This window comes from Passer domesticus, chromosome 13 (assembly GCF_036417665.1).
Source record: "Passer domesticus isolate bPasDom1 chromosome 13, bPasDom1.hap1, whole genome shotgun sequence".
NCBI classification, from domain to species: Eukaryota; Metazoa; Chordata; class Aves; order Passeriformes; family Passeridae; genus Passer; species Passer domesticus.
The window spans coordinates 16,478,325-16,505,633 of NC_087486.1; the positions used below are offsets into that span (position 1 = coordinate 16,478,325).

Genomic DNA, 27,309 nt, shown 5'->3' on the forward strand with positions numbered 1-27,309 from the left:
CCAGGGACATCATTGTGTCCACTGGGCTTCATGGAAAAGAGGCAGAGGTGATTTTTCCACAGGCAGGCAGAGATAGGAGAAGGGGAAGTGGTTTTACACTAAACCAGGAGATATTTAGATGGGATATTGGGAATTAGGAATTGTTCCCTGGCAGGGTGGGCAGGCCCTGGCACAGGGTGCCCAGAGCAGCTGTGGCTGCCCCTGGATCCCTGGCAGTGCCCAAGGCCAGGCTGGACAGGGCTTGGAGCAGCCTGGGATGGTGGAAGGTGTCCCTGCCATGGCAGGGGGTGGCACTGGTTGGGCTTTAATGTCCCTTCCACCCCAGACCACTCTGGCATTCCATGACTGACACACAGAATTCCCAGGGAGAGGCCAGAGGAGGTGACTGGCAGCAATGTCCTGTGCCCAGTGCCTTGGGAATCGCTGTGGGATGAGGGAATCACCTCCCACCCCAGGGCAGAGCCTGGCACTGCCCAAAATGGGGCTGGTGATGCTGCAAAGCCCTTCCAGCTCCCAGTGCCTGCGTTTGGCTTTGTCCAGGCCATGGCTGAAGCTTCCTCTCCTCCCAGCTTCCCAGACCCTGCACTCCCTGCCAGGGGCAGCCCCAGCCCTGCCCCAATGAGCGCAGGATCCTGGCAGGTTGGGGATCCATGATTTCCCCTGGCACTGCTCCATGCGTGCCGGGGTCGGCTGCCAGTGGTCTCTGCCCCAGCACGGGAAAAGGTGGTTCTGGGCAGGCCGCGCTTTAGAAGAAGGAGTCTGGACTCTTGCTTTTGGTCTTCAGTTGACTTTATTGTTCCTTATCTCCAAAGTTTTTCTGTCTGTCCAGCCGAGGTCTGATCAGCAAGACAGCCAAGGGCACTCTCCCCCGCCCACGGGGTGGTTGTCTCTTTTCTAGTGAAAACTACATAGTAGATATTTACCTTTAATTTCCAATACTTTTCGCCCTTGTTGGCAAGTGCACTTTCTCCATGAACCAATGCACACATGCCAACATCATCCTGAACATGGATGCCAGGGAGAAGAAAGAAGAAGGACAGGGCACACCCAAATTCCTCCATCTTAGAGCCCTTGACCCCCATGTACAGAATTTCAAACCCCCCTGTACAACATAGAAAACCCCCCTGTACAGTGCATTATAATTTTTTCCTTCACCCCGTGATTCCTACTACTGTGCTACTTAAACTTTTGTGGCCTGTAGTTCTTCATATAAGGTTGGCAATTTGCTCCATGAATTAAGATCGAATTTCCAGGTGTCCTTGGCTTCCTGCCAGGGTCTCCGAGCCCCTGCCAGGGCTTTGAGACATCCAGGGCATCCAGAGAGATGCTCTGGCTTCCGACACATGCAGGCCTGGCCAGGGGCAGGAGGGGAGGCTGGGCATGGACACGGGAGCAGGAGGGAGAAAGATGGAGAGGAAAGGGATATGAGAGGGGGAAGCCTGTCTGGGATTCAGCAGAAGTGAATTTGGAGTGGTTTTTGTAGGGACAAAGAGAGCTGGGCCCCCAGGGAGATCTCTGCTGGGATAAATGATCCATCTGGAGAACTCCAAAAGGCCAGGGGTGGCTGCACCCAGGGATGTTGGTTTGGGGTGCACTGCCCTGAGCCCCGCTGTCCCTAAGCAGGGCTGCTCCTCCTCCTCCCTCTGCCACTGCCCTCCAGAACCCCTGGGGAGCATCCCAGCTCCTGGAACTGGGCTGGGAGCTCTGAGGCAGGGCTGGAGCAGGATCCTGTCCCCATCACCTTCCCCCAGCGCTCCTGGGAGGAAGGCTGGTTCCGGCCCATCTGGAGTGCAGATGGGCTGGGCCGGGTGAGTAATGCGGGAGTGGGAGGGGAGGCAGCCATGCCTGCATTCCCAGCAGGAGGAGGAGGGAACACACCGTCCTGGGAGCGCAGATGGAGCGGGCACAGGGCGCTGGCATTCCCAGCCTCTGCTTCATCTCTTCTCCGGGGCACAGGGAGGAGCCACCCGCAGGGGCCCTGGCGGTGGGCACGGCGCAGGGTCTGGGGGACACCCGTGTCACACCCGTGTCACACCCGTGTCACACCCGTGTCACAGCTCTGCGGTGGCACCTCGGCTGAAGGCACGGCTGGGGCCACGGGAGGGGAAGGGGCTGAGGATGCCCTGAGCAAACCCCGGCCTGGTGTGAAATCTGCAGCAGGAGCCACCTCGCCAGGGGGGAGGGATGTTCCAGCAGCTGGCACTGAAGTCACCCCCTGCTGCCCCGGGTGCCAAGGGAGGTGATTTTGATTTTAAGGCCTGACACAAAGCCTGGCTGCCCCGGGCACGCAGCAGCAGCAGGGATCAGAAACAGGATGTGTCCCCTCTGGGATGTCACCACCACGCCTCATCAGCATCACTCACCCCCAGCCCTGGGCTCAGTGACTTTGGGACAGGGACACGGAGCTGCCACGTGGTGTGCTCCACTCATGGCCCACGGGGATGTGATATCCCGAGGGGAATGCCCTTATCCAAGAGCTGTCTCTTCCAGCCTGGGCTGGAGTGGCAACGTGATGCTGAAGCCAAGTGTCTTTTTGCTATGAATATTTGTTCTTTTCTTTTTTTTCTTTTTTTTTTTGGTCAAACGAAAACATTTCTGCAGGGAATGACTGTGACTGATTACATTTGTCAGGGTTTTTATCAAGCAATTGAAAGAGCTGGAGATTTTTTGGAAACCAAATAAGTGAAATATTTTGGCTGGTCAAAATTGTTTCCAGTAAAAATCCCCAGAAAACGCAGTCAGAAACGGTTGTAGAAAATTTGTGGTGCAAATTAAAAAGTGTTTTTCCAAGGGAAAACAGCTCCAGGGAAGATAAATTTCTTAGCACCATTGGTGGAAGGATGCTCCATGCTGCAGGCATCTTCCTTTGGGGCGCTTGGCTGTCGGAATGTGCCAGGCTGGGGACAGTTTTTGTTCTTGCTGCAAAATGGCTGCACTTTTCCCCCAAAATGTCACCTCTAGGCCACAGGGATGGGAGGAGGACTCCAGGAGGAGCATGGTCTCCTGTGCACAGTGGAGGGGATGTGCTGAGGAGCCCCAGGAAAGCTCAGGAGAGGCCTCAGGAATGGCATGCACAGGAAACAGGATCCGTGCCATGCCCGGGCACCCCGTGCTGCCGCGCCATGAGGATGCAACATTCCAGCTGCACCTCACCTTGGATGTCCACAAAATATGGGGCAGCTAAATGGGGTTAAAATATTCCTCAGAATCAGCCTTGAATCAAAGGAAGCAGAGCAGGAGGCAGCAGGAAGGGGCTGGAGGCAGAGCTGGGATCATCCCCGAGCCTGCTGGGAGCTGTGGCTTGGAATGTCTGCATCCCTTTGGGATCTGTGCCATGTTTCCCAGGGCTCCTGCAGCAGTTTTGTGGCCTCCCTGTCTCTAAGCCCTGCGTGTCCCCAGCATGGCCCGGAGCAGGCTGATCCCTGACCCCGGCGCAGGCTGAGCTCTGTGCGGAACGAGCTGAGCTCTGCGGGTAAAAATAGCTCATGACCATGCAAATCTGCGGCTGGAGATTAATGCAGATGCAAAGAGGTGCTGGCAAAGCTGGCAGAGCAGCCCTGCCCAGCTATTCCCACCTGGAATTTGCAGTGCACAGGCTGCTGGCACCTGCTGGCAGTGGGGATTTGTTGGGCTGGCTGGCAGAGGCTGGAAAGTCTCAATGTGTGGGGTCAGGGCAGTGAGGAGGGACAGATTCCCTATGGATCACTGGGAGAGCTCCCAGGAGGAGGAGATGTCTCTGAGGAGAGGGACCACCCTTCCCAGCATCGCTCCTGTGTGTGCTGGAGGTCGGCCCCCCTGAATCCACCAGCACAAGGATGGGCAATAACGGAGCCACGTTGTGTTCCTGGCACCACCACGGCTCCCAGGGAGCTGTGACCACCCTAAAAACGCCATCGCAGGACTGGGTTGAGCAGCTGCTGGGAGCCAGCCGGGTTCTCCACCCCCGGAATGCCGCGGTGCCCTGTGCCCCCGAGAAAAAGCCATTTGCCATCACTGCTGCAACCCTGTGCATGTCAGAAATACGGCTCCTGCGGGCACAGCTCCAGCCAGGAAGAGCCAGAGCACTCCACGGGCAGAGAGAGTCATGTGAAAAATGCTCTTGTTCCCTCTTAAGATGCTTGGAAGCAGCCTGAGGGCTTTAGCACTGTGCCGCTTTGGTTTAAGTTTCTCTAATGAGGTTTGCCTTCTATTACTGTCAGGGAACATTTTTCATTGTTGAAGCCACTGTAAATGCAAAGCCTTAAAAATGAGTTTCCATTTCAGATCTGACAGCTCAGCTGCTAATGTAAAATAGAGAAAAACCACAGATCAGGCTGCCTTTTAGTGCAATTAGCCCTCCAAATGGAGCAATTTACATTGGCACACTTGTGTATCTTCCTGCAGAAGGCAGGCAAAAAAGCCTCATTACTTAAGCGCAGACCTTTGTGAGCAGAAATGAGGGGAAGAGAGGAAAAACACACCAGGGCTGGGAGCGCGGGGCTGTGCCTCCTCCCCTCGTGCCGACGTGCCGGGGAGACGCGGGGCTGGGCCGGGAGCGCGGGGCTGCCGCTGGATGTGCACGCGGAGCTCCCTTCCCACTGCTTCTGATCATGGAGCTCCCTTCCCATGCCTCTGCACACAGAGTTGCAGCTCTCCCGGTGCCTCTCCGGCAGCACTTGCCTGTCACGGAGCCGTGGGCGCCTTCCTTGCCGTGGGTGTGGTGCCTGAGATGGTTCCCTGTGCCACACTCTCTGTTCCCTGTGCCACACTCTCTGTTCCCTGTGCCACACTCTCTGTTCCCTGTGCCATGTGTGCCACTGTCCCTCCCCTGCCACAGGGGCTGATGGATTAGAGGAGCTCAGCAATTTTTCAGTCCCTGCAGTGTTCTGTTGTCCTTTGTGTCATATGTGCAGGTGACTCCACCACCATGGAGCTGCACCATGCCCTGGGGACTCTGTGCCACCTTGCCATGGGGCTGTGCCACACCCTGGAAACTGCACACCCCACACAGGGCAGTGCCATGCCCTGGGGACTCTGTATCACCCCGCCTGGAGCTGTGCCATTCTGTGGTGACCCTGTGTTACCCCGCCTGGAGCTGTGCCATGCCCTGGGGACTCTGTGCCACCTCGGCCTGGGCTGGTGCAGGATCCCAAAATGCATTCCCCAGGGAGCTGCCATTGCTTGGCAGCACCAGCCCCATTTGCATCCCCACTCCTCTCTCTGGCTCCCTGCCTGCATCCTCAATATCCACCCAAGGCCACGGCCCTGTGGCTCCGGCCTCTCACAGAATAAAATAAGAACTCTTCGAGGCCTCAGGGCTCTGATTCCCTCCTTGCTCCGGCCTCCTCCTCCTCCCCTTCCCAGCTCCATCTCTCTGGGTAATGAGGTTGGAATGGCTCCATCCAGCAGGTCTGTGAGGAGCCCCTTCCCTGCGAGGGCAGAGCAGACCTTGGGCCCCAGTCCAGCTGCTGCCAGCTCCAGAGGCCCCTCCATGCATTTATTAATCCCTTTTGCAAGGACAAGAGGGAGGAGGAGGAGGATAAGGCAGGAAGGAAGGATGGACAGGCAGCGGTGGGGCAGCCAGGGGTGGACACTGCTGGCAGGCAGGGATAGGGATGAGCTGGAGCTGCGTGGGTGGGATGTGCCACTGCTCCAGGCACGGATAAATCAGAATTAACTGGGCAGATCCTGAGCTGCTTTGAACTGGGAATGGCCTGGCTGTGCTGGGGGCTCCCTGCCCGCCAGCCCTGCAGAGAATGGGGCTGAGCCTGGCCTGCTGCAGCCTGCAATGGCCACTGAGCCCAGAATTCCAGCCTTTCCACTCCATCCCATCAGGGCATCCTGCACCCAGATCCATTGCTGTTCTCAGCCTTCCAGCCCTCAGCAGAGGGGTTTGATCCCTGTGCTGAGCTGGCTGGAGCTGCAGTGGCCATCCCTGTGGATCCTGGCAGGATCAGCCCTGCGCCTCAGGGGTTTTGGCACCCCCTGGGGTGGTGACAATGGCTTGGGGACTCTTCCCAAAGCCCCTGTGTCTCCTCTGGTGAGTGAGGAGTTGGGACTGTGCCTCAGCATGGGGAGCACGGAGAGGTGCAGTGAGAGTGGGTGATGGTGATGGCTCACAAGCAGTTCCAGAGGTACTGTCCCTTTGGCCACCAGAGCTGTCTCCCAGCCCCAAAGGATCCTGTCAAGCTGACACCACACAATTCCCACACACCTGCACTGAGTGGCACCGGTGACACCCCCTTGCTGCCATCCAGCCCTGAACAAGGCTCTGCCCAGGATGGATGTCAGGCCGACCTTTTCAAACCCTGCCCTGACACCAGCCTGAAACCTCCCCGCTGCTCATCCCCGGCCTGCCAGCTCCACATCCCACTCTTCCCCCCTCCCGCTGCCCATCCTCACCTCCACCCACAGGAATCACCTCCCATCTCCTCCGTGTCCCAGCCAGCCCCCGTGGGAGGACACAGCCCGTCCTGAGCTGCCTGTCCCCGTCCCAGCCCCCCCGGATGCCGCAGGTGTCCCAACGCCCTCCCCATTGTCTCCCCCGCGGTTTTGTCCCTTTGCAAGGTTGGGAATGATTTGCTTCCCGTCCCCATCGCCGCTTTCATTCTCTGCAGCCGCTCTCACTTTTGTCTGACGCAGCCCGCTTTTCTTAACAGGCCTCTGCTCTCCTGATTGAGGGATTGTCTCCTTGGGTGGCGGGGAGAGTATTCTTCACAGCTTGGAATTATGATTCAAATGTCTCCGTTTAAATGTGCTCTTCCAGCTGATTCAGCTGCTGATTGTTTCCCGCCTGGCGGAACCGGCCGGCTCGATGCCGGAGCATGTTCGGCTCGGGGGGGGCTCGGCTCCAGCCACGCACCTGAGCGGCCGCTGCTTTCCAGCTCCGAGATCAATTCCTCTTTATCTGCCAGCAGTGGGCTGATCTCGGCCTCCCCGTGCTGCCTGGAACTGGTTTTTGCTGCGGGTATTGATTTGGCCCCTTTGCACGGCGGTGAGTGTGAGCTGCTGGCAGGACACGAGATTAGCGAGCGCGAGCGCTGTCCCTCGCCTGCCGGGCAGGGGGACTTTCAGGAGAGCTGCTCTGGCTCCCAGCAGGTCCAGCTCCATTACCTGGAGCAGCCTGGCCTGCAGGGACACCTCCCACTGTCCCAGGCTGCTCCAAGCCCTGTCCAGCCTGGCCTTGGACACTGCCAGGGATCCAGGGGCAGCCACAGCTGCTCTGGGCACCCTGTGCCAGGGCCTGCCCACCCTGCCAGGGAACAATTCCTAATTCCCAATATCCCATCCATCCCTGCCCTCTGGCAGTGGGAGCCATTCCCTGCGTCCTGCCCCTCCATCCCTTGTCCCCAGTCCCTCTCCAGCTCTCCTGGAGCCCCTTTAGGCCCTGGCAGGGGCTCTGAGCTCTCCCTGGAGCCTTCTCCTCTCCAGATGAGCACCCCCAGCTCTCCCAGCCTGGCTCCAGGGCAGAGGGGCTCCAGCCCTGGGACCATCTCTGTGTTCTCCTCTGGATTCACCCAGTTCATGTGCAGCTGGCAAGGGTTGCTTCTCTTGCTGTTTTGTTGATGCCCAGGGGTCAACACGTTGGCAATGGGTACAGGTGACAATATCCTGATGGATCCTGAGCCCTGTTTCCCCTGCCTTCACTCCAAAGACTCCCAAAATCTCTGATGGCTCATCCACACATCCCTAGGCCTGGGCCAAAGCAGTGTCCAGCCTTCCCCAAGGGTTTTGCAGCTCCCTGGGGCTCCCTATCCCAATGGATTTAGATGCCAACAATCCCCAGGTGACATCTGGGTCAGGATCCCCCACCTGCTGCTGGCCTGCTTGGGGTCAGAGCCAGTACAGAGACAAAGAGCTCCCTGGCACTGCCATGGTCCTCCCAATGGAGCTTCCTACTGCCTAAGATTACTGCTGGATCCTCACTGTGCCCTCTCCAGCTTGGATTTTTAACCCTTTCCTTCTGTAAATCCATCCCTGTCCTCCCCAGGCTGAAGCGCTCCACACACCAAAGCCATCAGCTCCTGCCTGCTCCAGCCCCTGCTGCCCTGGGCACTGCTGGAACCCTGCCCTGGGGGATTCAGGATCCTGCCCCGTGCTCTGGGCACTGCTGGACCCTGCCCTGGGGGATTCAGGATCCTGTCCCGTGCCCTGGGCACTGCTGGAACCCCTTCCTGTGGGATTCAGGATCCTGTCCTGTGTCCTGGGCACTGCTGGAACCCTGCCCTGGGGGATTCAGGATCCTTCCAGGGGCTGTGGGGTGACATCCCTTTCCCACAGCTCTGGGGTGAGGAGCCGAGGGGACAGGCTGACAGCAGCGTGGGGTGGCACCACGTGTGCCTGAGTGTCCCTGTGCTCTGGGGCTGCCGTGGCTCAGGAAGTGCTTCCCGAGCCTTTTGTGTAATTTATGAGGGCTCCTCCAGCAGCACGGCCTGGGAGAAGGGTGGGAACGGGATCAGGCATTGGGCTCATCCCCTGAGCCCAGCAGCCTGGCAGGGATGAGGATGTGGGTGGGATGTGGGGCAGGGGTTGGATGTGGGACAGGGATGTGGGACAGGGATGTGGGGCAGGGATGTGATGAGGGGCAGGGATGGGATGTGGGACAGGGATGTGGGGCAGGGATGTGGGGCAGGGATGTCATGTGGGACAGGGATGTGATGTGGGACAGGGATGTGATGAGGGGCAGGGATGTGGGGCAGGGATGTGATGAGGGACAGGGATGTGGGACAGGGATGTGATGAGGGGCAGGGATGTGGGGCAGGGATGTGATGAGGAGCAGGGCACTCCTCTGGGGCAGCCAACTCCCCCGTTCCTTCCCACGGAGCAGGCTGAGGATGGATCCGTCCCTCTCCTGGCACCAAAGCTGAGAATTCCGAGCTAAAACCAATTCCATGTACACGGTGAGGGGCGGCTGCATTTTTCATGAGCCAGATGAGCAAACAAAACAAGGCTTTTCCAGGCGGGAAGAGCCGGCCCTGCAGCTCATGGTCACTAAGCAGATGAGCCGGGAGCGGCTCTGACAGCCCATCGTGTTCCCGGCAGCCACGAGCGGAGCCGGCCTCGCTCCCCAGCCTCCAGCCAGCTTTTCACACCAGCGGCGGCCACGCCGGGCTCCCTGGAGAGCGTGGGGACAGCGACACCGGCACTCTGCTCGCACATCCCTGCTCCTGACATTCCCTGGCCTCGCCCCCCCAAAGCAGCTCCAGCACCCGCAGCTCCTCCCGGGGGAAGAGCTGTGGGACTTGTTGGTGGTTTATTTCCCTTTCTTTTTTCTGATTCTGAACGCAATTAATTAAAACCCAGCGATGGTGTCCCAAAAGGCGCTGTGGGAAAGCAGAAAGCCGGGAGCAGCCGGGTGTTTGGACAGCCCAGGGATGCCTCCCTGTGTTCCACCACTCTGGGGACACTGCAGGGTTCAGCTCCAGGGTGGTGTCACCAGCCAAGGCACTCAGGGACCCTGCCAGGGTCCCCCCAGCCCTGGGGAAGGATGGAGCCAGGTCCCACAGCTCCCAGGGTCTCCCCAGAGCAGCAGAGCTTTGCTCAAGTCTCCAGCTACAGCATGAAACTGTGATTTAATTTGGATATTAGAAGAAGATTCTTCCCACAGGGGGTGGTGGGGCACTGAACAGGGAATGGCCACAGCCTCAAAGCTCCAGGAGTGTTTGGACAACGCTCTCAGGCACAGGGTGGGATTGTTGGGGTGTCTGTGCAGGGCCAGGACCGGGACTGATGATCTCCATGGGCCCCTTCCAGCTCAGGATGTTCTGTGATTCCATAATTCTGTGATTTGCCAGCCATGCTGAGCAGGACCATCCCTCTGGGCTGTGGTGGCAGCTGAGGCACAGCCAGAGCAGGGGCTGAGCACCCACCACATCCACCAGGCTCAAACCTTTGACTTTGGAGCCGTCTAGATGGGAGCCCCATCAAAGCCCAGGAGCTGAGGGAGAGCACTTGAGGGGCACCTGGAGAGAGGCTCAGCACAGCCCCTGCTCCCCAGAGCTGCCGCCGAGCCTCTGCCTCACTGACTGGGGAGCAGCTCCCCTGAGGACTGCTGGAACTGCTGCCACAGCCCCAGGGGGAGGGCTGGCAGCCTGGCAGGTCATTTCTTCCTGCAGAAAGAGGGGATCTGGGCCTAGGTTCTCCAGGGATGTGCTGGAGATGTTCTCCAGAGTGGATGGGACTGGGGTGTGTGGTGGGATGTGTTGTGGGGCCGGTGGGGTTTGGTAGGGGTGTGACTCTGTCCAGAGGGGACATCGGAGGGTGGGGAGTGACTTCGCCCTCCTCACTCCTCCCCTTTATTCAAAGTGAATCCTTATTTTAATGATAAACAGGAACCAGAGCCACGGAGCCAGAAGGGACTGATGGGTCCCCATCCCTCCTCTCCTGGTGCCCAGCACCATTCCAGGAGTACAGCCTGCTCCATAAACCCAGGGAGGCAGGAATCCCGGGAGCCAGGGCGAGGGATCTGCTCCCAGCCAGACCCAGGGGCACCCTGCCCTGTGTGGGGACGGGATGATCCCTCTGCAGCTCGGGCCATGCCAGCTCTCCCAGCGCCCTTGATCCATTTGGAGCACTGGGAGGAGCTGGGATTTGGGGTCCCTGATCTAAATCCAGGCTGGGTGCTGGGGGATGGCTCCATGCCTGCAATGGGAATGTCCCAAGCCCTGGGCCTGGGACACATTCCCAGCCCTGGGTGTGCTCCCGCTGGCAGCACCTCCAGGGTGCACATTCCCTGTGGGTGTCCCAGCCCTGGGTGCCTTCCCTTCCTCTCAGGGGCAGCACCGAGGCGTGGGTGAGTGGGAAGAGTGTGCCACAGGAGCCAGCCCTCCCCAAAAGGCTGTGCTGTGGCTCCATTTGGAGCTGCTCTGCTGTCACCTGCTCGCCAGAGGACAGTCCCTCTGAGCCCCCAATGCAGCAGCGCTTTGCTCCTCATGCTGACAGATTGTCCAGGAACTTTCCTGGGAGATTGGAGGGGTTTTGGGGACCAGCAGCTGTGGGGTGAGTCCCATGGGTGGCAGCAGCCAGAGCAGGGATTGTCATGGGTGCCTCACTGTGCCTTGCACAAGCTGGGGACACCCCTGTGGGCACCCATGGCAACTGAGGGACATCCTGAGAGCCCCGGGAGCCTGGAGTCTTCTCCTGCCCCTTTTTTTGGGGGTGCAGAGCAGTGGGGTGCAGTGCTCGGAGCCCTGGAGACCCCGAGGACACCTCCCAGTGCCACCACAGCAGATCTGGGGAGGCCCTTAGCAACAAGGAGGTGACTTGGTGCCCATTCGGAGGGAAATGGAGCTGCTGGAGTCAGAGTAAATAATTAAAGCTGCAACTGCGGAGGAGAAAGCCGAGATAACGGAGGCAGCTCAAGCAGAAAAGCAGGGATTCGCTGCAGTCAGCTCTCCCGGCATGGCACGGCACAGCCGCCCTGGGGGCTGTCCCTGCTGTGTCCCCAGCGTCCCCCCTCCCCAGCCATGGATTTGCCATCTCCTGCCCCTTTTCACGCCCTGGCTGCTGGCTTTCACACGGTGCTGCTGCTGCTGCCTCTTGGCCCATCCATCCATAACCCCCTGGGGACCTTCCAGGGCAGCCAGCACCATCAGCCTTCATCCTCCTCCTCCCCCTCCTCCTCCTCCTGGCTGCCCCCGCGGCCCAGGGAAGCCCCTTCCCACGTCCGCGCCGACTGATCTGCCTTGTTTTGCTGCTCCCTCCTGCGCTTCATAAATGTCAACTTTTTTCCTCTGACAAAGAAATTTTGTGGTAATGACTCTTTGTGCCACTTCTAAATCCCCAATTACATAAGGAGCAGCAGCACAAAGCCATTCCCTTTGGTGGAAATCTCCGCGTAATCCCTTTTCCAGAGAAGCAGCCCGCCAGTGACACGCTTCTAACTCTTTGTTTGTTCTTTTGGATCAAATCTAACTGATTGCCGTGACTAATTAACTTTCCCTTTCTTCGGGCCTCTGTTGTCTTAATTAATTTCACAAACGCTTCGTTCCCAGCTCCCAGCCAGCTCCCAGGCTCGGTGGTGCAAAGCACCGGCAGCAGCAGCGGCGCCTCCGGGGCAGGGCTGACCCTGCTGCCACCGGGGCTCCACAGCAGACAGGGCCACCCTGGCGTGTCCCCAGTGCCACCAAGCCCCTGCAGGGCTGCAGGGACCCCTGGGCACTGCTGCTGGAGTGTGGAGGGACAGGAGGTGGCTCACTGGAGGAGTGGAAGGACCACCTCCCACTGCTCCTTGTTTAATCAGGTCCTCTCCACTTCCAGCTCCTGCCAGATCCTAATTTTTGCCCACGGTACTTCCCCCTGCCCTGCAAGGCCCTCCTGAGTCAACACCAGGCTGGGAGAAATCCAGCCCATAAATCTTAGAGTGTTAAGGGCTGGAAAGGACCTTGAAGATCATCTCACCCCAACTCGCTCTGCAGTAGGAAGGGACATCTCCCACTAGAGCAAGTTCTTCAAGGTCTTGTCCACCCTAGCCAGGGATGGGGCATCCACAGCCTCCCTGGGCATCCTGTGCCAGGGCCTCACCAGCCTCACAGGGCAGAATTTCTTCCTCAGTAAAGGATTTCTTCCTAAAGTAAAGCCTGGTGAAATCCTGCTGCAAAAGGTTGGTTTGGTAACATCCTGTCCCAATCCCTTCCTGCAGGATCCTGGCACGGTGGTCACCACCATGTCCCCACCAGCTGCCACTCCTGGAACCCCCAGCATCACTCGGATCTGTATCTCATGTTGTGCAGTGATGGGCACATGGATCTCAGAGCTAGCTGTGTGCCCTGGGTGTGGATCTCAGGGTCAGTTCTGTGCCCTGGGTGTGGATCTCAGGGTCAGTTTTGTGTCCTGGGTGTGGATCTCAGGGTCAGTTCTGTGCCCTGGGTGCTGATCTCTCTGCTGGATGTGGATCTCTCTGTGGTTATTCCCTCAGGCTGGGTTTTTCCCAGACAAGGGTTGAGTTCAGCTCTCATTTCCAGACCCAGCAGCACAATGGAGCTGCATTACACAGGGATGATGGCAGAACTGAGATCTTATCTGCTGCTTCCAGCAGCCCTTGTGGTGGCTCTTATCAGCCCTTGTGGTGGCTCTTATCAGCCCTTTCCTATCTGGGGTCTGCCCTGGATGAATTAACATCACAGTTCTTCCTCTCAAAGGCTCTTGGGCTGTGGAGTGCAGCAGTGGCTGCTCGGTGCAGATACAGGGCAGGAGATCCCTGCCAGCCTTCCTGTGCCCTAGAAGGGGCTGGTGGCCCCCCTTGCTCCACAGGGAGGGCTCAGCTCTGTGGGAAGGTCCCAACTTGGGAGAACCTGGGGGAAACATGCTTTGGACACGGCTCCAGCCCTTGATGGGGCAGAGTTGTGTGGCCATCATGACCCATGTGCCAGGGCCATGAGAGTGCAGGATCCTATGGCAGGAGCAGAGGGAACGGCCTCAGGCTGGGCCAGGGCAGGCTCAGGGTGGACATCAGCAGGAGTTTCCCCATGGAAAGGGTGCTCAGGGATGGGGAGGAGCTGCCCAGGGGGGTTTGGAGTGCCCATCCCTGGAGGTGTCCTGGATAGGGCTGGAGGTGGCACGGAGTGCTCTGGGCTGGGGACAAGGTGGGGATCAGGCACAGCTTGGACTCAGTGGGCTTGGAGGCCTTTCCCAACCTCAGTGGCTCCAGGATTCTCTGTCCTGTTGGAGTTTCCCCTGGCACAGACATGACTGGCAGAGCTTCAGCACCCTGGAGTCAATAGTGGCACCACCCAGGGGGGTGAGAGGGGCCAGGCAGGACCCTGTGAGCTCTGGGTTGGGGCTGAAGGGGTGATCCTGTTTGCCACCAAGGCCTCTGGTAGGAAATGAAAGAGCTGGAGGAAATCCAGGAGCCTGGATGAGGTGCTGAGGGAGCCTGCAGGTCCTGGGAGCTCGGAGGGACCTGTGGTGTGGGAAGCACGAAGCATTACTGGAACAGCAGCAGACGACTCCTCCCAAAGGCTGCCAGCAGGAATCAGCCCCTTTGCAGAGGGTGCATTGAGACCCATCTGCAATTAAGCCCTGGCAGTGCTGCTGTGCTTCCCCAGGGTCAGGCAGCCTGCAGAAATCCAGCAGCAATTGCTGCCGTTCCCGCAGGATTCACCTGGAGCAGCACCCAGCCCTCAGCCCGGGATCAGACACCGCTGCCAGCTCGGTCCCTGCTCCTAGCTCAGAGCCAAAAGTCTGCTGTCACCCCACAGAGGGAGCCGTGGCCTCTGGGGACAGCAGCTCCCAGCCCTGGCTCGCCTGGGCCTGGCAACGGGGGCTGTGGCTTCACAACAAAGGGCTGAGGACAAATTTGAAAAGATTTGGTCTCCCTTTGTGGAAACCTTTGATTAAACCGTGGCAGCCGGGATTGAGCTGGTGCTCATCTCCCTGGCCTCCCTCCCCCTCCTAGTTCTTCATCTCCCTCTCTTCTGCCTTTTTGCCTTGCCTCTTTTTCTCCCTTCGCTTTGGAAGGGAGCAGATCAATAAATAAATAAACCCACAGAAATGTTATTTCTGCGGCAAGAGGTGCCTTGAAGTTCATCAGAAATAACAATCCCGACCTCCCGTGCATGCGCAGGGCAGGCAGAAGGGATGTGATTATTCCCTGGGGAAAAAACAGCAGCACAACACGTTGGACCTGTTCCGAGGGCGCGGGGCTGACAATTTACCAGCAGCCTTTGAGCTCTCACTCACTGGCTCGAAGAGTTTTGACATGAAAGGGCCACCAGTCAAATGAACGGAAGGATCAACTCGCAGGATTAAATGTCCTTGTCACCAACCCATCAAAACGCAGCATTATTTTGGAGGGACAGATCGTTTGGAGGAGTTCACAGCAGATTAAACCTGAATTTCCAGGGGATTTTTGGCAGGTGAAACGGCCGCAGGTGGCACCAGTGCTGCAGGAGCACGGCGTGGCTGTGTCCTCAGGAGGAGAAGGATCCACCTGGCCCTGCAGGAGCCCCAGCCATTCATCTGCCATGCAAAGGAGCATGCAAAACCCTGGGGTTCCTCCCAAACCAGCCCAAAGCTTCCTCCAGAGGATGGGGAACTGGAATTCCAGAGTTTACAGCCAGTGCTGAGATGAGTCAGGATCCAAAGGCTTTCATCTTGGGGCTTGACTGGCCCTGAGCAGCCCCAGATGGGGAGAGCTGGCAAAGGGGACGCTGCTGCAGACATTCCTGGGAGAACACCCACACCTGCAGAGGCACGAGGCTGTCTGGGTGCATTCCTGGGAGCAGACATGTCCCTGTGTCCCACCGGGGACTCAGGGCAGGCTCAGGGTGGATATCAGCAGGAATTTCCCCATGGAAAAGGTGACTCAGGGTCCCTGGAGCACAGACCAGCAGAGCAGAGCAGGAGGATCAGGCTCAGTGTGGCGCACAGCCCCAGCCCCCTTCATGCCCTCCTCAGAGTCAGGGTGAGGGTGGGCAGGACCCTGCTGGTGCTTGTCACACCCCAGCAATGCCCCAGGCGAGCTCTGGGTGTGTTTGGGGAGGGGACTGTCTGCCAGGACACGTGGCAGTGCCAGTGAGGACCCAGGGGGCAGAGCTCCTGAGACGAGGTGGGAACAAGGGATAGCTTGGTTCTGAGGAGCCCAACCAGCTCCTTTCCAGGTGCAGGTGTTAATGGAGCTCAGCTTGGATAAAAGGCAATTGTGCACAGCTGTGGGGAGCTGATCTGGGTCCCTGGCAGGGCTGGGAGCAGAGGGAACATGACCCAGTGGTGGAACAATGTCACCCTTTCCTGCGGGAGGTGTCTCAGCAGCTCTTGCTGTCAGTCAGCAAGAAAATCCTTGTGTGGAGAGTCCAGCCCGTGCCCTGCTCCAAGGAGTGTTGGTGGCAGCAATTCCTGAAGGTTTTCCAAGAGGACTGAGCCCAGCACAAGCATGGGAAGGGTCAGAGGGAGCTCTCCTGTTCAGCAGGGAAATGCTGGCTGTGTTTGGGTGGAGAGAGGAGCAGGGTGGGAAAAGGAAGTCAGAAAACAGAAAAATTCGATATATGTGAAATTCACAGTGAAGGAACAGTAGAGTTGGAAGGGGATCAGCCTGGGGAAGGCCTGGTCAAGCAAAGCTGTGGCTTCCCCACGCCTGGCAGTGCCCAAGGCCAGGCTGGATGGGGCTTGGAGCAGCCTGGGACAGTGGAAGGTGTCCCTGCCGTGGCAGGGGGTGGAATGGGATGGGCTTTAAGGTCCTTCCAACCCAAACCATTCCATGATTCCATGACCTGTACATGGTGTTGTTTGAGCCTGTCCCACAGAGCCCCCCCAGCCAACAGGAGAATCCCTCCCAGGGTTCCTGGAGAGCCCTGCAGGTTGTGCCCAACACCTTTGTGCAGAGAGAAGGGGACGATGTCAGAGGTGACCTTTTCCCTGGCTCTGTCCCATCCCTCTGGGGGGGTGGGGTGTCAATCAGCACCTGCAGGTGCTGTGGTTTTAAATCCTCCTTCCTGCAGTGGAATTCCATGTGGCCAGGCCAGCCGGTTCCCAAAGCACTTCCCCGGGGTGATTTGGTGCCAGGAACACTGCTGAGCCCGCACGTCCCTCCTGCCCCCTCCCTGAGGCACCTGTGGGGCACAGAGCACAAACCCCAGCACTCAGGGTGCCCAGGGGCACGGCTGGGGATGATTTCCTGCAGCCAGCCTGGTGCTGCTGTGCCCACAGGTGCTGCAGGACACGGGATCTGTGCTCTGACCTAAAAACGAGCTGCTGGAGCCTCTGCCCTGGCCTGCCCCTGACTCTGCACCCTGCAATTCCTGCAGCGGGGAGGGACCCGTGGCACCCGGCAAGGCTCACGTCCACAGGGGCAGACAGCAGCCACAGGGCAGGGAAAGGGCTGGGTGAGGAGCAGGAAGCTGGGAAGGGCAGGGAGAGCAGGTCTGACCAGCGGGGGCTGCTCCCTGCTCGCTGTTATCACAGCTTCCCCAAAGAACCCCTGTGCACGCTCCCCCATCCACGGGGATGGAGCCGAACTCTGCCTGGGTCTGCTTTGAAGGGAAAAGGGCTGCAGAGAGCCAGCCAAGGCTGGAGAGTGCTTTGCAGCATCAAAGGGTGCCTAAGCTCCTCTCTGCTCCCTCTCTATCCTGCCCAGCTCGTCGTGGAGCCTCGGGGATGATCACAGCCCCCTCCTCCACAGCTCCTGTTAAAGAGCTTTTGGTGCCTCACTCCAGGGAGTTTGTGGGAATGCTGCCTGGTGTCTGCAGCCTCGGTGTCGCTGGAAAGGTGCAGCCCTCGGGGAAGGGATGATGGGGTCCCTGAGGAATGACAACACTGGAGAAACAGGAATCCTCATCATCACACAATCCTGGCCTGGTTTGGCTTGGAAGGGAACTTAAATCTCATCTCATTCCAACCCCTGCCATGGCAGGGACACCTTCCACTGTCCCAGGCTGCTCCAAGCCCTGTCCAGCCTGGCCTTGGGCACTGCCAGGGATCCAGAGGCAGCCACAGCTGCTCTGGGCAAACCTCCCATCCCTACATCCAAGCCAGGCTCATCCCATTTACATGAGTAGAAACAAAACAAAACAAAAAAAACCACCACCACCAAAACCAAATAAACAAACAAACAAAAAAAACCCCAAAAAACAAACAAAAAACCCCCCAAACAAACAAACAGCAACAACAACAAAAACCAAACCAAACAAAAAACAAAAACACCAAAACAAAACAAACAAAAAAAAAACCACCAAAAAACAAACAAAAAACCACCAAACCATAAAAAAACAAACAAAAAAACCCCAAAAGCCAAAAAAAATAGGAAAAAAAAAAAGGCAGGAGCTGAAAGATGTTCAGGGTCCACATAACCAGGTTACAAAGCATCCTTCCATTTTCCACGTTCCAGCAAGGAGAGGCAAGAGCAGCAGCGTTTCCCGCTGACAGGCAGCCCAGCCGTGGCACAAACATCTCATCTGCGCCTGGAAAATGAGGCTGTGGAACCTGAAATGAGGCAGCTGCCCATTAGGCTGATGTGACATTCAGCTGCACGTCCTGCAGCCTGGAGTGCCCTCGGTGAGCCTGAGAGCAGTGGGACAAGAGCAGGGGCTGCCCCAGCAGGGTGGGGCTGCTGGGACACTCCCAGTCGTGGCACCTCACCCCTGTTGTTAACCTGGCTGCATCCGGGGTGTCCCCAAAGGCACCCCTCAAAGCTCTGCTCCTTCACAGCACTGCTGGAGTGGCAGTAAATGAAACACTATTGCCTGATTACAGTCAGGATATGGCTCTAAATTGACTGGTTTATAGTCGTGGGTAATTTAATTTTTCCCTGCAGCGAATGGGTTGCCATATGCCCACAGCCCTCGCTTGGATCCCGGCACAGCTGCTCCCTGAGCACAGCTCCTGTCCCCATTCCAGGGCTCAGCCCCTGGGCTGCCTTCCTGCAGGGAATCCCTGCCCCAGCAGGCAGAAAAACCACCCAGAGGCTCTGCAGGGAGCCCAGGGCCTGTGGGAGGATGGTCCAGCTGTGGCTGCAGGGTCTGAGGCTGGAATTGTCCCAGCAAGAATGGGTGAAGCTGCTCCAGGATGGGCAATGCTGGAATGCATCCAGGCCTCCTGGAATCCCAGGGAACTGGGATAGAGGCTGCATTTTGGGCTGTACAACCCTAAAAAACCTCTGGTTAGGCACTGATCCAGCTCATCTCCCTGCAGGCATCGCCACCCTCCCAAGGGCAGCATCCCCAGGGCTCGTGGGGAGCCAGCCTGGCTCAAAGCTCTGCCAACAGGAGAGGGGCCTCAGCAGGCTCCAACCCTCTGGAAACTGGGATGGATGGTGAGGAGGGGAAGCAGCAGAGTGGTGAGACCCCTTCAGCAGCCCTGCTCAGCCTCGCTGCACCACGGGGCTCCCCTGCCAGTGATGCCCTGTGCAGGCTGGCCTGGAACAGAGACCAGACAGAGCTAAAGAATAAAGCAGGGATTTATTAGGAGGCCTCCATGGATCCACCTTGGGCAGCACAAGAGCCCAGTCAGGGCTGCACCCCAGATGAACCAAAATGATCCCAAAATGCACAACCTCTCACAGGGTCTGTCACTGTGATCAGCTCTGCTCCATTTGCATATTGGAGTTAATTGTCCAGCTCCAGCCCATGCAGTCCCATCCTTCTCGTTTTCCTCTCTTCAGCCCACGTTGTTTGTGCTCTTGGGCCTGAGATTTGGATCATTTGTCCTTGGTCCCCAGCTAGAGCAGGAATTGTTTTGTCTCCCTACTCTATGAACAGAGCTCACCATCCCATAATATGAACCCAGACCCACAGCCTAAAGCAGCACAGAACATGAAAAATATAAAAGCTAAACCTGGGGCATCACCAGTGCCTCAGCTGGGATTTGGGTCATTCTCTCCTCAGTGGCCTGGCTGTGTTTCTCCAAGTGGATCACGTTCCTGCCAGCTCAGTGGGGTCCTCTCTCCTCCTTGGGATTTTGAGCTCTTCCCCAGTTTGGTTTCCTCTGTAAATCCCAGGGGCGTGCTATTTAGGAGAGTGGTGTCTCACTCCTTCCAGCCAACACCACTTGGGAATATCACTTTTGTTTCTGCCTTAAAAAAACTCCTCTGCATTTCTGCAAAACTCTTGATTTTTCTCTGATTCTTTTTTTCACTCAGTTGCGTGAAAACATTTTGTGTGACACCAGTTCTAGTGCAAGTTCTGTGAACAGGGGGTCCCTGGGGACTCCCTGTATCATTCTGGCTGCTTTGCATCACCACGGGGATGCTTCAAGATCCATTATGGGATGCCCCCAAGTCCCAGTAGCTGCTGAAAAGATTGTAGGAAATCTCATGGAAAAAGGCTTTCTGACTCACTGCATGTCCTGTGTGAAGGCAGGCAGGACATGATGGCATCTCTGATATTTTCACAGCCATTATCAGGCACAGGTAACTCCACCCTTGGAGCAGCTCTGGGTGTGGTCAGTGAGGACATTCCCACCTCAGTGTCTGTGGAGCTCTGGAATCTCTCAGTTCCCTGTGTCCGTGGTCTCTGAGGCCCTTTGGGAAGCCTTCTGGTGATGTGTTCTGAGTCAGAGAAGAAAATGTGATGAGTAAAATCACTGTCCTAAAGCTTTGAGACCTTTAGGACTCAAAGCTGTTTTCGCAAGTGCCCTGAGGGCTGTGAAAAATTCCAAATATTGCTTTGAAACTGGAAAGTCCCTGCAAGACCCTCACAGCTGCTGCTTCTGTTTACTCTCTGTGCCAGGATTATTAACGGAGGTGTTGAACAAGCAAAGCCAGCCCTGCTCCCTGGAGTCCTCCTGGCACTGCCTGATCCTTGTAACTGTCCTTTGTCCTTGGCTTTGAGGGTGGGCAGTGCATGGGCAGAGATGTCCACATGGAGATGGAGGTGGGGACAAAGTTCCTGCAGTGCCTGAGGCTTTGCTGGGCAGGGTGACCATCCCTGGGGCTGTGTCCAGGCAGGGTGACCATCCCTGGGGCTGTGTCTCCATCCCTGTGCCAGTGACCATCCCTGGGGCTGTGTCCAGGCAGGGTGACCATCCCTGGGGCTGTGTTTCCATCCCTGGGGCTGTGTCTCCATCCCTGTGCCAGTGACCATCCCTGGGGCTGTGTTTCCATTCCTGGTGCTGTGTCTTTGTCCCTGTGACCATCCCCAGGGCATTCTGGAGGTGGGCAGTGCCTGGCACTGCTGTTGTCCATGGGACTGTGTCTATGTGGCCCCTTTCAGGCTCTTGGAGCCACCACGTTGCTGTGGGAATGTGTCCTGTGGGAAGACGAGCTCAGCATCTGCACTTCCTCCACACGGGATTGTTTGGGATGGAAGGAACCTTAAAGCTCATCCCATCCCACCCCTGCCATGGCAGGGACACCTCCCACTGTCCCAGGCTGCTCCAGCCCCAGTGTCCAGCCTGGCCTTGGGCACTGCCAGGGAACAATTCCTCATTCCCAATATCCCATCCATCCCTGCCCTTGGGTCTCCTCCCCTGCTGCCCTCCCTTCCTTGCTCAGGTCCCACGGGAGTCACCGAGTACCCCTGGCCTTCCCTGGAGGGGACAAGCCCCCCCGAGCCTGTCCCTGCTTCTGTGTGCCAGGGCCGTGCCAGGGCTGTGCCAGGGATGTGCCAGGGCTGTGCCAGAGCTGTGCCAGGGATGTGCCAGGGCCGTGCCAGGGCCGTGCCAGGGCCGTGCCAGGGCTGTGCCAGGGCTGTGCCAGGGCCATGCCTGGAAGCTGCCCGCTCCCCCAGGCTCATTAATGTGGAGCGCGTGCGTGCCCCGCTCCCCGCGCATCGATCTGATAAATGAGGAGCCGCCGATGGTATTTTCTACCCTTTTAAGTGTTAAAATAACATTTTAGTGAAATATGAGCAGGTCAGAGCCAAGCTGCCCCCTTTCATCTCCCAGCACAAAGCAGCTGGATGGGAGGGAGCTGGCACTGGTGAGCACCTGTGCTCCCACATCCAGGGGAGAGCTCCCACATCCAGGGGAGAGCTCCCACATCCAGGGGAGAGCTCCCACATCCAGGGGAGAGCTCCCACATCCAGGGGAGAGCTCCCACATCCAGGGGAGAGCTCCCGCATCCAGGGGAGAGCTCCCACATCCATGGGAGAGCTCCCACATCCAGGGGAGAGCTCCCACATCCAGGGGAGAGCTCCCGCATCCAGGGGAGAGCTCCCACATCCATGGGAGAGCTCCCGCATCCAGGGGAGAGCTCCCACATCCATGGGAGAGCTCCCACATCCAGGGGAGAGCTCCCGCATCCAGGGGAGAGCTCCCACATCCATGGGAGAGCTCCCACATCCAGGGGAGAGCTCCCACATCCATGGGAGAGCTCCCACATCCAGGGGAGAGCTCCCACATCCAGGGGAGAGCTCCCACATCCATGGGAATGGTCCCACATCCACGGGAGAATGCTGCCATATCCACAGGGAATGCCCCCACATCCACAGGGGATGCTCCCAGCACCTTGGATAAGTGGGTTTGGGGTGGTACAAGCAGTGCTTTAGAGTCTGGGAGAGGACTTGGTCAGCGTGGGTGTGCAGGTGCTGGTGCTGTGCCTGTGCCCAGCCCTTGGCACGGGACAAGGAGGAAAACCCATTTCCATCCACAGCACAGTGAAAACTTCTGCATGTCCAAAGTTCTTACAGGTGCAGAGCTTTATTTGGAAGGTTTAGCAACTCATGGCTTCTCCTTGAGCCTTTCTGGCTCTTCTCTCTGCAATTCCTTTGTGGAAATGTCATGGCTTGGTCTGAGGATTGGAAGAATGAAATGATGTCCTTGAGGTCCCTGTGCAATCTCTGCCTGGCAAGGAGGTGAGGGCTGGATGCAAGGGAAACCAAGCCCCGTGTGAAAAATTGGTGATTTCAGACAGTTAAACCAATCTAGAAAATGGATTGCATGGGGGAAAAATAGGGAAATGCTCTCTGGACTGTGAAATGATTTGCTGGAAATTGGAGTGTGTCCCTGACAGCTGCTCCTGGTGGAGTCACGGGTGTTGGTAAGAGAACTGGGAGCAGCAGCAGCTTTGGCAGGCCCTGGGGGATCCTGCCCTGCACTGGTGGCCTGATCTCCCTTGTCTGAGGGATCCAGCCCATTCCAGGCCTGATGGCTTTGCGGGATCTGGCGGCTGTAGGGGATGGGAGCCACTTTCACCCCCTGGATAGGAGTGACTCCTTCAATGCACGGGGTTCCTGTGCATCCCTGGGGCCTGCCTGGAGCTGCCTTGGGCATCCTTCCCTGCCCATCCCACACATTCTTCCCCTGCCCATTTAATGCACCTTTCCCCTGCCCATCCCTTGCATCCCTCCCCTGCTCATCCCATAAAAACTTTCCTTGGGCATCGTTCCCTACCCATCCCACCCATTGTTCTGATGCCCACCTTGGGCATCCTTCCCATGCCCATCCCATCCAGCATTTCCCTGCCCATCCTGTGCCTCCTTCCCCTGCCCACCCTGTGTCCCTTTCCCTGCCCACCTCCCCTCACAGCTCTTGCATTTCCTCCTTCCCCTGCTGCCAGGGAAGCAGTTCCCAACTCATCTTCGCATCCCCTTTCTCCACCCAGCCGAGTCCAGCTCCTCCTCAGGCTCCAGGCCCCTTTTCCACTCTGTTGCCCGATGCCTCTTCCCTCTCCACATCCCTGGAGCGTGATTGCTCCGCACCCTGGGTGAGAGAAGGAGAAATATGTGCTGAGATGACATTTGGGTTATGCATGATGCTATTAAAATATGATAAGAATGCTATTAACATTAATAATCCTTTTCATTGTATCATTTAGGGAGCAAAACAAGCCATTAAATATTACAGAGTCATTGGGGCTTTGATGGCTTCAGGGAGGGGAACATTTGGCCGGGTTTGTCTACACGCACTCTGGAAATACAACGTTATCTCTGGGAAATGGGCTGCTCTGGGCTCGGCATCCCTGGGCAGCTCCAGGGATCCTGAAGGGTCTTGGGTGTGCCAGGATGGTGTCTGGGTTTGAACAGACAGGTGTCTGCTAAGGAAGGCAGAAGCCTCCCCTGAAATGGAAAATGTAAAACCCCTCTGTACAAATTATTGTAATTTTGAAATTAAGGGGCTCTCAAGTAAAGCTACGGGAGCAGGAATAACAGATAACAGGAACATTTAAAATACAAATGCAATAGTACAAACAGAAAACAAACCACTGCCAGAGTCAGAGCAGGAGCTGAGCCCTGTGGGTCAGGGTGGTGGCACAGCCCCATCCCATGGGGGCTCAGCCCTCCTGCAGTGCCAGCTGTGCTTCTGCTGGAGCAGGGATCCTGCACAAGGGGGGAGTTTTCCTCTGCAGCTCCAGGGCTGCTGGAGATGGGCCTGCTCTTCCTCTGGGAATGCAGGGCAGGAGAAAGCTGCTCCTCTGGGAATGCAGTGCCAAAGGCTGCTGTGCTGTTCCAGGCTCAGATTGTATCCAGGTAGGAATGCTTGGCTCCTGCCCTGGGCGGAGCATCTCCCCATGGGATGCTGGAATTTGATCAGCCCTGCAGGGACACTCAGTGGCCACGGACAGCAGAGATCTCCTGGAGGGAGGATTGGCTGTGGGAGAGATAAATAAAACTGCCCAAAGAACAGCAGAGAACTGCCCCAGCTCTGACAGATGGAAATAGAATACACAAACCCAGCCACATCTTGCAGCCTAAGACAGACGGGATGGAGGGTTCCAGGTGCCAGGTGAGACAGCAGAGTGGGAGCTGATACCCCTGCACCCTTGTTGGAGCACAGGGAACAGACCAGGACCCTCTGGGAAGGGTGCAGGGGCGGGCTGGGTGTGAGGAGGCTCCGATGGAGATTCCTTGTGGTGCTCCGAGCAGGCAGGAGGAGACTGCGTGGGCTGGGAAGGGCTCTTTGCCTGGTGCAGGGCTGCAGTCAGTTCTGGGTACCCCTCTTTCACTTCAGTTTCCACTGCCCTTCCTCTGTCTCCTTCTCCGGGCTATCTGCAGCTGTTACAGCAGAGGCACCACTTGGATTTCCCAACGTTTCCAGCAACATCCAGGCTGGAAACTCTCAGCCTGGAGCAGGCTGCTGTTTGCACACCAAACCTGCTGCCAGCCCTCCCACACCACCTCCAAGCTCACTCTGATTTACCCAAACCTCAGTGTAAATCTCCTCTCCCCGCTGCCCTGCTCAGCCCTGAAGCTCATCCATGTGGGAGTTCCCTGGACGCTGAAGCATTAGCTCTTAAACGCTCAGAAAGGCACCTCACTCCCTGGCAGCTCCCTGGAGAGGACAGCTCCTGCATCCCTGATGCTCTGCTTGTCCTGGTTATGTTCAATCCCAGGCCTTGTGTGCTGCCTTAGCCACTGCACCTCGGCAGCACCATCCCCTTCCTGCTCACCGTCCCAGGGAGAGGGCAGCAGGGATCTCTTTCAGCTGGAAAACGCTGGGTCTGGGACAGCTGCTCACTTCCCAAAGTCCACCACCTTCCCCCGGGCAGGAACAGCCCCTGCTCCTCGTGCAGCCCATTCCCAGGATCCAGGCTGTGGAAGGGTTTGGGATCAGCATCCTGCTCCGGTCTGTGGGTACCTTTTGGTACCTTTTGGTACCCACAGGCTCCTCGGTGCTGCTGCTGCTCAGAGCCAGGCTCAGGATGCTGGGCAGGGCCCAGGAGCCAAGCCAAGGGCCCTGAGCTGCTCAAATGCCACCAGGGCCGTTGTTATCCAGATATTTCTCTGTGGTGACAGCAGCAAATGAGGGAGAGAACAGAAAAATGTGCCGAGGCTTTGACAGGAGTGTCAGAGCCCCGAGTGAGCGCTAACAAGGACGAGTGTGGGCTCTTTAAACAAATCACTGTCATGTTGCAGGCATATCATGGTTTAACACAGCCACCACGAGTCACCAGGAAAGGTTAAAGCAAGAGTGGAAGACTCAGTCCTGGGAAACGTGTCAGAGCTGAGCTGTCCTGGGGACTGATCGCTTCCTGCTTCAGGGCCGGAGCCTGGAGTCCTTGGAGCATCCTTGGGACGGAGCTGCCGCGGTGCTTGGTGTTGGGAAGACTTCCCTGTGGATGTGGGCAGAGCAGCAGCAGGATCTGCACTCTCAGGGGTGCCCATTCCCTGTGCCCTGCCCATTCCCTGTGCCCTGCCCTGGGCTCAGCCCTGTGCACCAACAGCCAGATGTGAGCACAGGACTCCAGACTCACCCCTGGGCTGCTCAGGGATGCCCCAGGCAGCTCTGGGGTGGCCACGCTGCCCAGCAGGCTCGGAGCCCCAGGGCTGGCCTAGAGAGGCCTCTCTGGCTGGGCTGCTGCTGTCCAGGATCCATAGCCCAGGAAGCCTGCGGTGGCTTTGGCATCAGGGGCTCGCCGAGTCCCCTGTGGGGCGTGTGACAGCAGGGTCCTGTCCCTGCCACAGCCCTGCTCCAGCCTGCCATCCCTGGGGGAGGGCAGAGGGGCCCAACGGGCAGGGAGCTCCTGCTGCAAACCCGTTCCAAGCCCAAATCCTGCTGTGCCTGCCCCGTGCCACAGCGGTCACTGGGATCTGGAGCTCCCTCTGCCCCCGAGGCTGCCAGGGCACATCCACAGCCTGAGCCAGCGCTGGCTGCAGCAATCCCCAGCAGCCCTCCCAGCCACCTCTGCTGGGCTCCTGCGGAGCAAACACCCGCTGATCCCAGCCGGAATGCCTTTGGAATCACGAGGAATGGGAAGGGAAGGGAAGGGAAGGGAAGGGAAGGGAAGGGAAGGGAAGGGAAGGGAAGGGGAAAGGGAAAGGGAAAGGGAAAGGGAAAGGGAAAGGGAAAGGGAAAGGGAAAGGGAAAGGGAAAGGGAAAGGGAAAGGGAAAGGGAAAGGGAAAGGGAAAGGGAAAGGGAAAGGGAAAGGGAAAGGGAAAGGGAAAGGGAAAGGGAAAGGGAAAGGGAAAGGGAAAGGGAAAGGGAAAGGGAAAGGGAAAGGGAAAGGGAAAGGGAAAGGAAAGGAAAGGAAAGGAAAGGAAAGGAAAGGAAAGGAAAGGAAAGGAAAGGAAAGGAAAGGAAAGGAAAGGGAAAGGGAAAGGGAAAGGGAAAGGGAAAGGGAAAGGGATGGGGTGGCAGGGGCTGCTCACTACCACCCAGGGTCACCGCCTGCCATTCTCCAGGAGCCCCTCCCAGCTCCTCCCCAGCAAAATCACCAGCCAAGGTCACAGCATCAGGGCCGGCTCTGACCTCAGCACTCTGCTCACGTGCAGCCCATTGGGCAAGGAAATACAGAACAAACAGCCCCGAAGATGCCAAAGCCTCCCCAGCTCCTGCAGGGCTCCTCTCTCCGTCACAGAGCCTCTCCCAGGGCTCTGCATCAAACTCTGACATCCCAGTCTCACACAGGCTGCAGGGAGCCTGGCCTTCCGTGCTGCACAATCCCCCAAACAAAGGCCCTCTGCCAGAGCACAGCACCTGAAAAATGTTCCTCTGTCATCTGGAGCTCCTCGTTTTGGGGCTCTGGGTCCCCCTCAGCTCTGTGAGATTCAGCTGAGCAGCCTATTCTCCTGCTGGGGAAAACAACTGGGCATGTTGCTAATTAGGCAAATGTCATTAGGCAGGAGGCTGTTGTAGGAGAGACGGAGGAAAGGCTGATGTGGGAGCAGAGCCCACCAGGCTCCTACACCACTCCCCACTCCTCCATGCTGCCCTACATGAGATGCTGGGGGTACTCTGTGTTTCCAGAGGGAAAAGCACACAGAGCCTCTTCCTGGGGCAGCAAACATCCTAGGAAATTCAGGCTGCAAAGCAAAAATATAGAACCACAGAAGGATGTGAAGGAAATGCCTCCAAAATGGCTGCAAGGCAGCAAGGCTGAGCCTCACTCCTGGCAGGCAGGGATGTCCCAGCTCGGAGAGGGCAGTTTGAGAGAGTGGCACTGTCAGAACATTTCCCTACAAGAACAGGGGGTGTGGAATGTGTGCCTGGGCACTGCCCGCCTGTGTGATGGCTCCCTGCCC

The 27,309-nt window shown here is 57.7% G+C and overlaps 2 long non-coding RNA genes across 2 annotated transcripts in view; one reads left to right on the forward strand and one right to left on the reverse strand.

Moving 5' to 3' along the window:
- Positions 1-27,309, forward strand: part of LOC135280088 (uncharacterized) — a 302,017-nt gene that overhangs the window by 152,908 nt on the left and 121,800 nt on the right. The window lies entirely within an intron of this gene.
- Positions 14,371-16,356, reverse strand: LOC135280458 (uncharacterized). Its single transcript, XR_010347388.1, has 3 exons — positions 16,289-16,356; positions 15,703-15,897; positions 14,371-15,292 (listed from the first exon to the last, which is right to left on the reverse strand). It is a non-coding gene; the product is annotated as an uncharacterized LOC135280458 (long non-coding RNA).